Source organism: Thunnus thynnus, chromosome 6 (genome assembly GCF_963924715.1).
Source record: "Thunnus thynnus chromosome 6, fThuThy2.1, whole genome shotgun sequence".
NCBI lineage: Eukaryota > Metazoa > Chordata > Actinopteri > Scombriformes > Scombridae > Thunnus > Thunnus thynnus.
The window spans coordinates 27,916,731-27,930,172 of record NC_089522.1 but is presented as its reverse complement, the minus strand read 5'-3'; the positions used below and the strand labels follow the sequence as shown (position 1 = coordinate 27,930,172).

At 38.0% G+C, this 13,442-nt stretch overlaps 1 long non-coding RNA gene across 3 annotated transcripts; it reads right to left on the bottom strand.

The window, feature by feature from the left end:
* Positions 1–6,536: 6,536 nt before the first annotated feature.
* LOC137184986 (uncharacterized) lies at positions 6,537–9,598 on the bottom strand. 3 transcript variants are annotated; one of them, XR_010928734.1, is made up of 4 exons: positions 8,598–9,598; positions 7,727–7,812; positions 7,303–7,361; positions 6,537–7,177 (listed from the first exon to the last, which is right to left on the bottom strand). It is a non-coding gene; the product is annotated as an uncharacterized lncRNA (long non-coding RNA). The 3 variants fall into 3 exon arrangements; XR_010928735.1 differs by lacking the exon at positions 8,598–9,598 and adding an exon at positions 8,086–8,174; XR_010928733.1 differs by lacking the exon at positions 8,598–9,598 and adding an exon at positions 8,086–8,170 and having other exon boundaries at positions 7,727–7,816.
* Positions 9,599–13,442: the final 3,844 nt, after the last annotated feature.

Sequence of the window (13,442 nt, the reverse complement as noted above, 5' to 3'; positions counted from 1 at the left end):
ACTGTAAGTGCATAATGATTGATGATTGATGGCCCGTATGAACAGGAGGAACATTTGGGCTCCTGACTATTGATTTAAGACAGCCTTAAAAAATCGTGAACCCGTCTGGAATGGTTCCAAAAATGTAGGCTTGCGTGAATGTTTGTGTGTTCTTCGATTAGTAAATTCGGTGAAACTTTCAGCCTGTACTCACAGACTCTAGCCCACAGCCATCTACAACCAGGCTTAATAGAGTCTCATTATCAGCCAACAAAGCTGGAGATGTATGATTGAAAAATATATCAGACTAGTTTACTCAGCATCTAAGAATTTGAGAGTTGGAGAAATCATGACCCTGTTCTACGTACATGGATAACCAGATTAGGATGCTGACAATTTGACACAAGTCTGGATGTCTCGGTTCTTTGAATCTGGCAACAAGTCCTTAAAAACCTGCAAAAGTGCATCTTATTGACAGTTAGCTGGATGATGACCAAGATATTTTAGGGTGAACCCCTTGAAATGAATTCATTTTCAGATAGAAATTGCTCGCTTTCTTAGATTTATGTTATTGCAGGTTATTGACAAATCATTATGATCTGATGGTGTAATTATCACAGTTAATTTTAAAATGAAGAATTACTTATACATGGTAAAATATACAACAAAGTAAAAGTTTGTACACTAAAAAAGAAGATCCCTAAATACATTCTCAATTACACCAATGACTCCAATTTATATTAATATAGAATAGTAATACATTAAGATTTTGTCCTGTACAATACTTGGTGTAGGTGTTGTTGCTGTTTTCAAAATCAGACACATTATCCAGTTTGTGGACTGGTGCCCCAGTGGTTTCAAGTTTGGTATCAATGATCTGATGTGATCTGAAGTGTGCCTTTGTTCACTGATGATGAGGCTATGGAGGAGTTCTTTGAGCTCTGAAGAAGGCAAGAATGCAACTACTGCAGGAAAGAAGAGAAACAAACTGATGTCTAACAAGTAACAGCAAAACTGAACAATTTCTCAATATATGGGGACCTCTGGTGGTGATAGGAGGTGGAAGTGAAACGAGGTTTAAGACCACAAGGCTTCACTTACTAGGAAGAGATTGTGATGGCAGATAAAACCACCAGTTTCCAGTGATGGAAGAAGTATTCAGATCCTTTACTGAAGTAAAAGTACCAATACAGCAATGTAAGTGTACTCCATCACAAGTACAAGTCCTGCATGACAAATCCTACTTAAGTAAAAGTACATAAGTATCAGCAGTAAAATGTAGTTAAAGTATTGCAGTAAAAGTAGTGGTTTGGTTCCTCTGACTGATATATTATTATATATGACATCATTAGATTATTAATACTGAAGCATCAGTGTTATAGCAGCATGTTACTGTTGTAGCTGCTGGAGGTGGAGCTAGTTCAACTACTTTATATACAGTTAGCTAGTTTAGTCCAGTGGTTCCCAACCTAGGGTCGGGTCCCTCCAAAGGGTCACCAGATAAATCTGAGGGGTCGTGAGATGATTAATTGGAGAGGAAAGAAGAAAAAACAAAGTTCTGATACACAAATCTGTTTTCAGTTTTTGTACTTTCTCTCTAATCTTTGATTTTTGGTGAAATATTGGATCATTTGAACATTTTCTTGAAATAAACCATGTGAGAAGTTTAGAGGGAAAAATCAGTATTTGGTGGAGCTGTTAACAACTCATAGACATCTGAAATGTGACCCCGACTACACACTGCTTTTTGTAAAACGTCAAAAGCCAAAAAGGTTGGAAACCACTGGTTTAATAAAAAAAATAAACACAAGGCATTCAGGAATATGTTACATCTGTACTGCCCTCACATGAAGAGAGGTATTAAAGCCATGTTTGCACCGTTCTGTTTAAACAGCGCACAATGTTGACATTACACCTAATAAACCTACCATAAATTAAAGTTTGAAAATGTATGAATGTCAACACAGTTTTAATTATTTCACAATTTTAGCCTCTTGGACCATAACAGATTTATTTTTCACACAAATAAATAGGTGGCAGTCGAGCAGAAATGGTGTGTCGATGCCATTTTTTTCTACAACAACAACAACAGTAGTTTCAATCAACCATTAATGAAGCAGGCTGCTGTTTATCGTGTGTGAATATCCAATAAAGTACGTCTCGAAGTGCAAAACAGAATATATTTTCATGAATGAGTGTTTTTTTTAGCCAAATGGGTATTAAAATAAGCTCTTAGCCCTCAGATGCAATCCTACACAGTTATAAATAATTCAAACATATAGGCCTGTCTTTCCACTGCACCGCTTAACGGCCCTCCGATGAAAAATCCTGACAAACTGGCACATGGTTGAACTTAACTGCTGACTCCTGCAATAAGAGCTAAGAGATTCCCCACCGAGCAGAAATGACCTGTTTTATTTTCTAAATCGTTTTTACTCAAGAATGAAAAGTAAGAGTTAGTCGGGAGTGATCAGTCCTTCTGCTCCATACAGCTGCAAAGACAAGCAAAAGACGAATGTTATTTACTCCAATGCCCACTCTGCTAAAGCTGCAGCTGTTTCCTTCATGGTAGGTTAATTATTCAGTGATGCCATTAACAGACATTTCTGAAGAAGCGAACAGGACGCAGGAAGACTGACTGAGAGTTGAAGGCTGCCAACTTAAAAAGTAAACTTACAGTTTATAATTTCTTAGACTCTCACAAAAGTCTATTGAAGTCCGGTTTTAAAAGGTAAATTCATGTAATCTATCGGATAATTCTGTATGCTGTATAAAGATCAGAGGACAAGCTCATATTTCATAAGTCAGGGCTTGATATGATAAACCCCCCAAAGTCCTCCACCATCTTCTAATGAAGACTGAAACCAGGATTCATCAACATTTTCCTTTCCCCACTGAAACATCTGGAAAATAAATATTTGCTTAAAGCTGTTTTAAAGCCTTACTGGGTTATAACAAGCAAATAGACTGTACATACAAACAGTTTATAAAAACATTTTAAATGACTTTGACCTTCAGTATGTGCTGTGCTGAAGAAAGTTATGTTTCAGTGTAAACAAACACAACTGTCACAACTGAGCTTTTAATTTCACACGATTCCTGTATGTCTTTTTCTAGTAGTTAGTCTGTTTATTTATATTTTCAACATACAGTAACAGCAAATAGAAGAGCACAATTATTCACAAACAAGTCTAAACACAACACAGTCTAAAGAGAAAAATAAAAACACTCACAAAAAGAGTAAAAAACAACAACAAAAAAAAAGAATCTTTAAGACAAGCAATGAAATTCTCCCATATTTCATTTCTATCTGGCATAAATCTTTAATCTAATCACATTCATCCACTCAATGTGAGGATTCCTGTGTGAATTAATAAATGTATCCATGAGGTGTCCTCCGACACTTTGCAGCGATTTTAACACTGACAGCAAATATCCACCGAGCCTCTCACAACATTAAAGTCTATAAACCGCTTAAATTTCAGACCGTGGAAGACACACGTACGTCTATCTACCTTTCCAGCTCATCCCTCAGAGGGGATAATGAGGAGGAAAGAGAGAGATGATGATGGCCTGGAATGTAAAATAAAGAGTGAAAATTTAACCTTTGCGGCGCAATTAAGAGTGACCCGCTGTTGAACTTTCCCTTGACCTCACCGTGTCCCTCAGGCGGAGTCGATCCAGGAACTGCTGACAGAAATCTTCCACAGGGGTCACAGTGACATTGTGCAAATGCTGCCAAATGAGGTTCTCATAGAGAGTCTACTAACAATTGATGCTGACATTTTAATGCCAGAGAACTGAAGTTTACTAATAAATTAGATTTTGATTACATGACACTTGGTTATGAATTCATGTCGTCTTCTCAGTGAACGGAGGCGTATTTGAGACACAACACGTATTGTTTTCTTACTGAGAGTTAGATGAGAGGACTGATACCACTCTCATGTCTGTGCAGTAAATATGAAGCTACAGCCATCTAAATCTATAATCTTTACAGAGTATAAGGCGTTAATCTATATCTAAAGCTCACTAATTAACACACCATATCCTGTTTGTTTATCAGTAAAAAAAATAAAAAGCAAAAACTTGTGTTTTTTAATGTTCTTGGCTGGGACGAGACTCGATGAAGTCACTGCTTCTGGACAGATATGTGAATAATAATAATAATAATAATAATAACAATAATAATAATAATAATAAGAAGAAGAAGAAGAAGAAGAACAATCTAAAAAAGCAGCAAATTAAAACAGATAAAACAATTCTAGTGTAAAACAAAACAGAAAAGAGAGAAAATGTAAAAGAGTCAGAAATAAAGACAGTTCAAAGAAAATAAAAACTCAGAAGAGGCTCTCGGATAAAAGTATGATTTCTTTTAAAGAGAATTAAAACTAACTTTTGGCAAAAAAAAAAAAAAGGATGAAACCCAAAATGACAAACTATTCCTTTAATTTGAACCTTCATTAACTTGGGAGCAATGGAAACTAAATGTTAACACAATATTGACATATTATCAACTTAGAAGATAAATATGTCAAAAGTCGTCTTTCTTGCCTCCTGACAAACGTTCACTCTGTTGTTGGTGTCCACTAACCTCTGAGGGAAATATTTGGCTCTTTAAGCTGCTAAATGCTCCACTATTCATCAGCTTGGTAAATAATCTGAAATGATTTATTTACCAGGAAAGTGACTCACTGCAGGTCCAACCTTTATTAGATTGAAAGTTATTGTAAAAACTCTGGAAATATGATCTAATTTCACAACAAGATTTTATCATTCCTTTTTGTGATATACAGTATATTGCTCCAAGAACTCTGAGTGAGAGAGAAACTCAGACGTTAGACGTTAAAAATTCACATTTTCACCTGTTCAGTCACTAGATGGAGACATTCTACACTTTATATGTTATAGCCACACTTACATCAGTTGACCAATACTTCTCAAGACAGAAATATCTTCCTCATTAATTCATAAAATTCCTGGTATTAAAACGCTTCCAGGAATCCCTGACTAAATTAATAAAACTTTGCTTCCATAAACTTATATGTCTATTAAATGTCTGTTTACATGTCTTGGTAGTAGCACTTTATGACACAGCAGGGCAGCTATGACGGGACTTTTTAAAGCAGAACTTCCCAACATGGGGGTGAGGAGCCCCAGAAGGGGTTAAAAAATGTGTGTGTATATATATATATATAAAAGTATGACTTTTTTCAGATTTTCATGTCTTCAGGCCTCCAAAACAAATTATTCAAATAAAACAAGTACAAAATAATACTTTTTGGTTAACTAATCACAACCAATAGTCATGTGCAACCAGTAAAAAGTCGTTCTAAGAAGACATTACTTCATTTTAAGGGGTCTTAAGCCAGAAATGTTGTGAACCACTGAATTAAAGCACCAGCTGAAGGTGTGTGGAAGCTTATAACCGATATATCTATGTTATGCTTAATATAAAGTTTCTGTATACCAACTCTTTGTTAATCTATTACTAGTTTCAAGAACAGTTAGTGAGACTTAATTATTTAATATTTATTCTTAACTGCCAAACTTTTTCAAATGTAGATATGACTTTGTTTTATTTATGTAGAAACATGTCCAGACAGCATCCTACATCGCACTGATGTCAGCATTAGAGGAACATCAGCTGTGTCCCACAGTGTTGCCAGATGTACGATAATTTTTACGATAATTACACCCTCTGCATGATCAATAATGCCAAAAGTCTCATAATGTACAATAATTTGATCATTTTATGACACAGTAGTTTTAGACTATCTCATTTTAATTCATTTCCCGATATGATCAGGATAGTAAAATATGGATCCAACGTCCAAGAAGTGAGATATTTTTATTTGAGTGAGTCCTATAAGACGACCCTCTTCCACATGTCATATAACTATGTCAGCGTTTTTTAAAACTTTTTTTTAAACAATGTGGCTAGATTTGTAGGCGGTGTCAAAAAGTTGTTCATTTCAATAAATACGTGTTTTCTGAAATTAAACATTTACACCTATTTGTTCTCTTGGTTATGACTCGTGTACAATCATTTTCCTCAAAATACGATAATTTTAAGCCTCTGGTAGATTAACATTTCCCATCTGGCAACACTGCTAACCCTGCTCAGGGGCCGCATCCTTTGAAAGACCCGGTCTACAAAGGCGTGTCCTTCGTAGACTGCGAAGGCCGAACCGAGCTTTGTTAAATGAGACGGTCTGGTCTATGGAGGATTTTCTACTTGCATGACCAGCTGTTCTCACCCTTACCTTTGCCTCACGAAGTGCCATTCCTGTCACTTAGCAACCTTGACAGCTGCAGTTGACAATCGGGACAGAGCTGCTAACATTAGAAATGGAGCCAGAATTTTTATTTTATTTATTTTTTAAATATATTTTTTAGAGGAAATAAAGATGCTTCACTGTCAGTATGTGATGTATCTCAGGCTGTGAGAGAACCATGGTAGACCAGGTAAATTAAGATCGGTTAAGCTATGTACCTTTAGCTAACGGTAATGTTAACATTAGCTAGTTAACAACAGTTAGTTAACATAGTTTAACCTCGACATTATACATCCCCAAATACACTCTGGAGGCCACCCAAGATAAAGTCCCACTGACAGAAGACACCAGGATCTTTATTGTGGCAGCACATCCAGATCCAGCAGCACCACCAGGGACTTCCTGTTCAGCTGAATGCATTTTTTAGGGATGAATATTTATAAAATTGAATTTAAGACTTTTTAAGGACCTGCAGACACCCTGTCATTCCCTTCTTATGTACTTTATGTTGCATATAGTTGTAAAGATTGCTGTAAATGAAATAAACTATATCTAACAAATACTTTATTTTAATAGATTCATACAATATTTTTTATTTTTCAACTAGAGCCTGTCCATTCTCTCTCTCCTCTCCTCTCCTCTTTCTGTAACTTCATGTCTTCCTTCATGAGCTGAAGAAGCTCATCCTCTTTGTCTCCCTTTCTCTTATCTGGCTCTGGCTGGCTTTCCTCCTCCTCCTCCTAGTCATCCACTGATGCACTTGGCCCTGGTGTGTCCTCAGAGATGGAGGCAATTAGGACAGTGGGTGTGGAGTAATGCCTCTGTCCCAACACCTCATCCATCCTGAGGACAAACCACAGCCAAGCTGCAGCAGTGGGTTTCCCACTCACGCCCCCTTCTGACCCTGGACACTTGCAATCCTAAAACAGAGGAAATCAATCATGGCAGTTAACAACAGCAGCAAAACAAATTCCAGCAAATGTGCGTTTATTACCTTGCATGATTAAAACAAATATAATTTCAATTTAAAATCACATGTACATACTTTGTACTCTTTTAACTGTTCCCCCTTTCTTTTGCTGGCTGGGGAGTCACCTTGTCCAACTGTTGTAATCATAGAGAGAAAACAAGAGAAAAGGGAAATACTTATCAATGTTAACACAGGAATGCAAATTTAGGAAGATTGGAAATGTTGACACAGCAGGACAGACACAAAATCCCCCAGAAAACATTTACTTGGACGCCCTGTTTTGGGTTAAAAAAACAAAAAAGAAAAAGAAAAAAGGTGACATTCACAGCTTGCATCCCTGTGACTGAACTACAAAAAACACAATAAAGAAAATGGCATTGCCCATCGACTAGTTGTCTTACTATTATGGGCTTTGTACAGGATGCAGGCTGATTAAACTGTAACTTTAAGTACAAAATGGTTTAATGGAGAGACTACAAATGGGCTATTGTTGCCTTACCTCCAAGCTACGCTAGCTGAATTTTTGGCCCCGGTGAAGTGGTGATAATTTCCTCCCTTCAGTTTAATAAACTGAGCAGCATGCTCCTTGCTCCATAAAACAAAACGAAATGTTAGTATAAGTTTTGCTTCACACCACCAAACAAAAGCAGTTCAAGCAGCAAAATAACAAATGTCAGGTTAGCTGTGTAATCTATACCAGCGTTTGTACTGGACTTTAAAAGTGATATTCAGCTGTCTGAAAACCAAGCAGGGTCCACAATCTGTCCATATTTGTTCACCTTGGTCCCTTCATGTACTTAATATAAAGTATAAATTATCTATAAAATCGCCACAAATCTCAGTAAGATATAAGCCAACCTTTGAACCACTGAAGTTTGAAAGTGAAGGCTTTAAAGGTTTTACTTTCAAAGGCTATAACTTAGGTCAGATGCCTGCATCTGAACCCCCGCCAGACCAAAAAAAAATGGTTTTAATGCCAAAAATAAGGCCAAATATCCATTCATTCGGAAATCAATAGCGTTTGGGGGCATCTCTGTGCACCACTGTTCCGAAACATGAGCCAACCTCTGTGTTGTTGCCTGGGAAACTCTTGGTAGCGTAACTCCTTTAAAGAGTAGGGCAGTGCAAAATGTGTGTACATAGCAAGTGAGTGGTTTAGCGTGTGCGAGCGGCAGAAAAGTGACAGTGAATGCGAGCAGAGGAGAGGACAAGGTTAACAGTGAGTTGTCAATCTGGCAGTAAATGTATAGTATAGGCTACAGTGTGCCAGTAAATAAATGCCGCAGTTTCTCAAGACAAAGGAAAGTCACGTCTGTTGTGGGGGATTAATTCCACAGAGAACGGTGAAATGTGTGGCTGCTGTATCTCACCTGAGTTTTGCTCAGATTGAAAATTACAACAGCTGCTTTAGCCTGGCTCAAAATCTCCACCAGTGCTGCCACTTGGTATGAAATGCATTCTGGGATACTTGGCTGTCCCGAGGGATCCATCTGTTGGATCCTTCAAATTTGGGAAAAGAAGGCTGCATTTAAAGGAGCCTTTGAAATGAAACAGCTTTAGTTGTGCCACTGTGATGAATTCAGTCTTCAAATGCAGCCTTTAAAGGATGTGGCCCCTGAACTGGGACACAGCTATAGCTTAATCAGTTCATTTTATTGTACCTTTGTTCACCAGTTAAGCCATCCGGTAAGTAGGTTAACCTTAGACCAAGTGTTGATAATGTTGACATTTGTCTTGGGTTAACAGTTAATAGAGCAAGCTCTGAAAATGTTATACGACATAATTCTGTTTTACTGACCCAACATATCTGACACTAAAACAATTAAAAAGCGACTATGCTAACGTCACCATCTTCAACCAAGACCTTCTGTAAGTAATGTTACCAAGAATAAAGCTAAAAGGCTAATATTAGCAAGGCAACAAAGCCATTGTAATCAACGCTCAAGCTAACGTTACCTAACTTTACTGTTAAAATGAATTATCCAACGTTACCTCACATACAGTATATCATAGCTATATAGCAGTATTCTTAATTAGCTTAACATAGCTAACGTTAGCTAGATTTAACGTCATGGCCAGATACACATTAATAACACACACTTGTTCATCATGAATACATTCCAGAATAGATGGTTGATATTTATTCAGTATTATGGTATGCATTTTTAGATTTATTGGTAATTATTTTGATATGCATTATTTAAATATATGTTATCATGGACACACACTTTGGACAGTGATGCACTCAACTAACTTCATTATCCAATTTATACCACTCATCTGTTAAACATTAGTCTGTATGCACAATAAAAGACAAGATGATCTATTTTCTCCCTTTGTCCTTAAAGTCTTTGGCTACATCCACACTAATACATTTTTGTTTTAAAATGCATAACTTTTTGCTACGTTTACGGCTAGCGTCAACTCTACTCTCGTTTTTGAACACCTAAACCGCAGACTTTTGAAAACACTGCTGACCCTGTTTTAGTTTGAAAACTCCAGGATTGTGTTTTAGTCTGGACGGGTGGAATAAGAGACTTTTTAAAATGTTGATGCAGACAACAGTGTTCGCTTCCTGATTCGTCACATCCCTATCATGTGACAGTTCCATCTCATCGTCAATCCAAGAAATCTCTGGTCTTACTTTTCGCCATTGCTGTTCTTCCTCCATCGTATTTTCTGCAACTAAGCAACCAACCGCAGATTAGACAATCTGCTTCCTGTTTACACCGGCATGCGCATGTCAAGTGTATCTGAATGGTCATGTGATCATATGATATGCGTTTTCAGGCATGTTAGTATGGACAGAGATTATTTCTGAAACGGTGCTAAAACACTCATGTGGACGAAGATCATTTTTGTTTTAATACGCTGTTTTAAGATGAAAACGTATTAGTGTGGACGTTAGTTGTCTGTGAGGCACTTGATCCAGCCATGCTTTGTTGGACTACACACTCTGAACCATTAATCCATACTGAGTTTTGCTTTGTGTTTTTTTTACTTCCAGGCATATTCCAGTGTGTTGGCACTTTCCTGTAGAGGCCAGGCAAGTGCAAACAGGATTTACAACACTAGGAGAAAGAATCCCATTAAACTAATCTGCTCATAAAGTGTGTCAGTGTTGAGAGTTGTTCTGAGCAGTTTTTTTTTTTTTTTTTTTGAGAGGATTTACGTGCCCTTTGTTTAGCTACAGTATTAATGGAATAGGTGGGGCTCTGACTGGTCTGACTCTGAACTTTTGTGCCTGATTGTTTTACTGTTTGTCTCTGTGAATGTGTATGATCAACACTAGCAACATGCCATCTTATTGGATGCTGCAGCGTGAAGCTAAGGAGAGAGTTGACAGATATTTAGAGTTAGTCGGTTTAGATGAAAGAAGAAAAATTTCTCGTTCACCGGATGAGGCGATCTCTTCTCCAAGAATTATTGACAACAGTGAGGACATATACATGGAACGCCAAACATTTCCTTAAGTTGAAGAGCTGAGGTGCTAAGACTTGATGCCCGTGAGTCATTTGCTTCAGATGATGATTCTGTAATCTCTGACGGCAAAGACTGTAACCAGCTGCAGAGCAGTTTGGCAAACTGGGCAGGAAAGCACCAAATTTCCCATGCAGCTTTAAATGATCTGCTGGAATTGCTCTTGGCACATCACAGCTCTCTACTGAGAGATTCCAGGACATTGTTGGGTACTGTGCGCTCTGTTGATGTACTAGAGAAAGCTGGTAGAGAGTATTAGTAATTTGGAGTGCTAAATGCCATTGTAGGAATACTTCATGCAAACAAAGCTCAGCTGGAACAAAATATGTGTCAATTTGCAGACAAATATTGATGGATTTCCACTTTTTAGGAGTTCAGCCACCCAATTATGGCCCACTCTTGGACATGTACTAAACTTCCAGAGTGATCCTGTTGTTCTGGGACTTCATCAATGATTTTCTGGAGGACTATGTCACTGAAATTGCTCAGTTAGAGAGTGGTTTTGAGTTCGAAGGTCTGACACTAAGACTGAAATTGTCTTCAGTGGTGTGTGGTGCACTAGCTTGTGCATTCATGAAAAACATTAAAGGACACATGGCTATTTCAGCTGTGGGAAGTGTACACAGGAGGGGACTTACACTGATAATAGGGTTTCTTATTCTAATACCAGTGTCCCTCTGAGGACTTCTATCAGATGACTAATGCGGAGCACCATCTTGACCCTTCTCCTCTCCAAAGGACATCCCTGAGAATGGTGTCAGGATTCCCATTAGACTATATGCATCTCATTTGCCTTGAGGTGATGTGGAGACTGTTAATGTTGTGGCTGAAGGGTCCTCTAACCTGCAGACTGTTTCTCTCTCAATATCGCCAGGCTTTCCCAAAGACTCCTCGATGTGACGAGCTACATCCCTCTCGAGTTTTCTCAGAAACCCAGGGCTCAAAGAGAACTGGACCGCTGTAAGGCTGCAGAATTCAGACAGTTTCTGTCATACACAGGGCCTATTATTTTGAAAGCCATTATTAACACTGCAATTTATCATAACTTCTTGCTGCTATTTGTGGAGATCCTCATTCTTTCAAACCCAAGACTCACAGAAGAGTACATGAAATACCCAAATGCACTTCTGGTTTCATTTGTCCAGCATTTTGGGGAACTGTATGGGAAGAAGTACATTTCTTACAATGTGCATAATGTCATATACCTGGCAGAGGATGTTAGAAATCAGGGGATGTTGGATAATATCAGCAGTTTCAAATATGAAACTTTTCTGCACTACCGCAAGAAGCTTGTGAGAAAATCACAGTCTCCACTGAGCCTAATTGTGAGGTGATTATCAGAGACCCCTCTGAGGCCAACCAGAACATTTCATCTGAAAAAACAACACCTCATTTTCATTTTTTAACATGGTGTCCATCAGGTCAACCATGTATGCCTTTGTTGAGTTTTTAAAGGAAAAATCCACCGGTCCAGTGACCAAGGAGTGGGTGGATGGTTGCCTGGCCCCCATATGAGGAGGTGGACAAAACATCAGGTAATCTGCAAAACAAAATATACAGTTTGTAGGACATTTAGTGAAATACATAAAATCAAAATCAATAAAACCATAATTTATTAAACTCAAACACAACATCATGCTCAGCCTCATTCTCTAGAGCTGTCATTTTGCTCTGCAAATTACCATACAAATCGAATTAATCAACATCTAAGGTAGTCACATAGCGAATAAAACTTCAGAATACACAAAAGACCTTTTTCTTTGTTTTCCCCCACAGACATAATGGACGAGGTTATCAAAAAATGGAGAGATTCGTGTGAGGCATCGGACTTAAATTCAGATGTGGAGGGAGAGAAGAAGACTAGGTATGTTGTGAATTTTACTTTTAAAAGTGTTGTTGACCTTACAGGGTGGATGCAGGAAGTTCCATTTGACAGTAATACATTTCCTAGATGTCCACTAATGTCCACATTTCTGAATATGTTTTTATTTATCTGGTGGCACAGTGAATATTTGGTGTCCAAAAATTAGCTTGCGTCTCTGCCTTTCCAAACCATGTTTTAACGCAGACACAGGTGTTCTGGGATATTTTTGCGGCTTTAGCTAGCGAACTGGCACAGACCCCTCCAAAATCACATGAACCCCTTGATGTATGTTATGTTCGCCTGTTTCACACTGACCAGCAGATACGTTCAATCGCACTTAGAGTTTTATATGATTATGGTTATAATGTCAATAAGGCTGAGTCTGTAACGCTATAAATTAAGAGCTGATTCTTATCAGCGTCTATCATCTATAGCTGCTGTAGGACGTATGACGGCCTTCCCTTTTTGTTGATTAAGCTCTTGTAGCCATGCAAAGGCAGTAGGACCATTTGTTTTTTGTTTGTTCCCTCTTTAGCAAAGCTGAAGCTCCACCACACAAGCTAGAAATCAAGTCATTATATGTTTTACGGCAAATGGTGCACAGTTATTTTGGCAATAATGTGTGACACGTTTGCCCTTACAGACCTATAATCAATCGCAAGACCTTTTCCAAGGTGACACGAGAGTTATTATTATGTAACAGCAATTAAAAGGAGTTCTGTGTGAGGTCTTCAACTGCTTTGTTTAATTGCTAGACTTGTTATGACAAGAATGATTCACAACTCATTACCTGTATTAACAGCCATCTCAAGACAGGCGAGCAAGGTCCACACCCAGGGCAACCTACCAGGGTAAGACCACATTAAGTTCG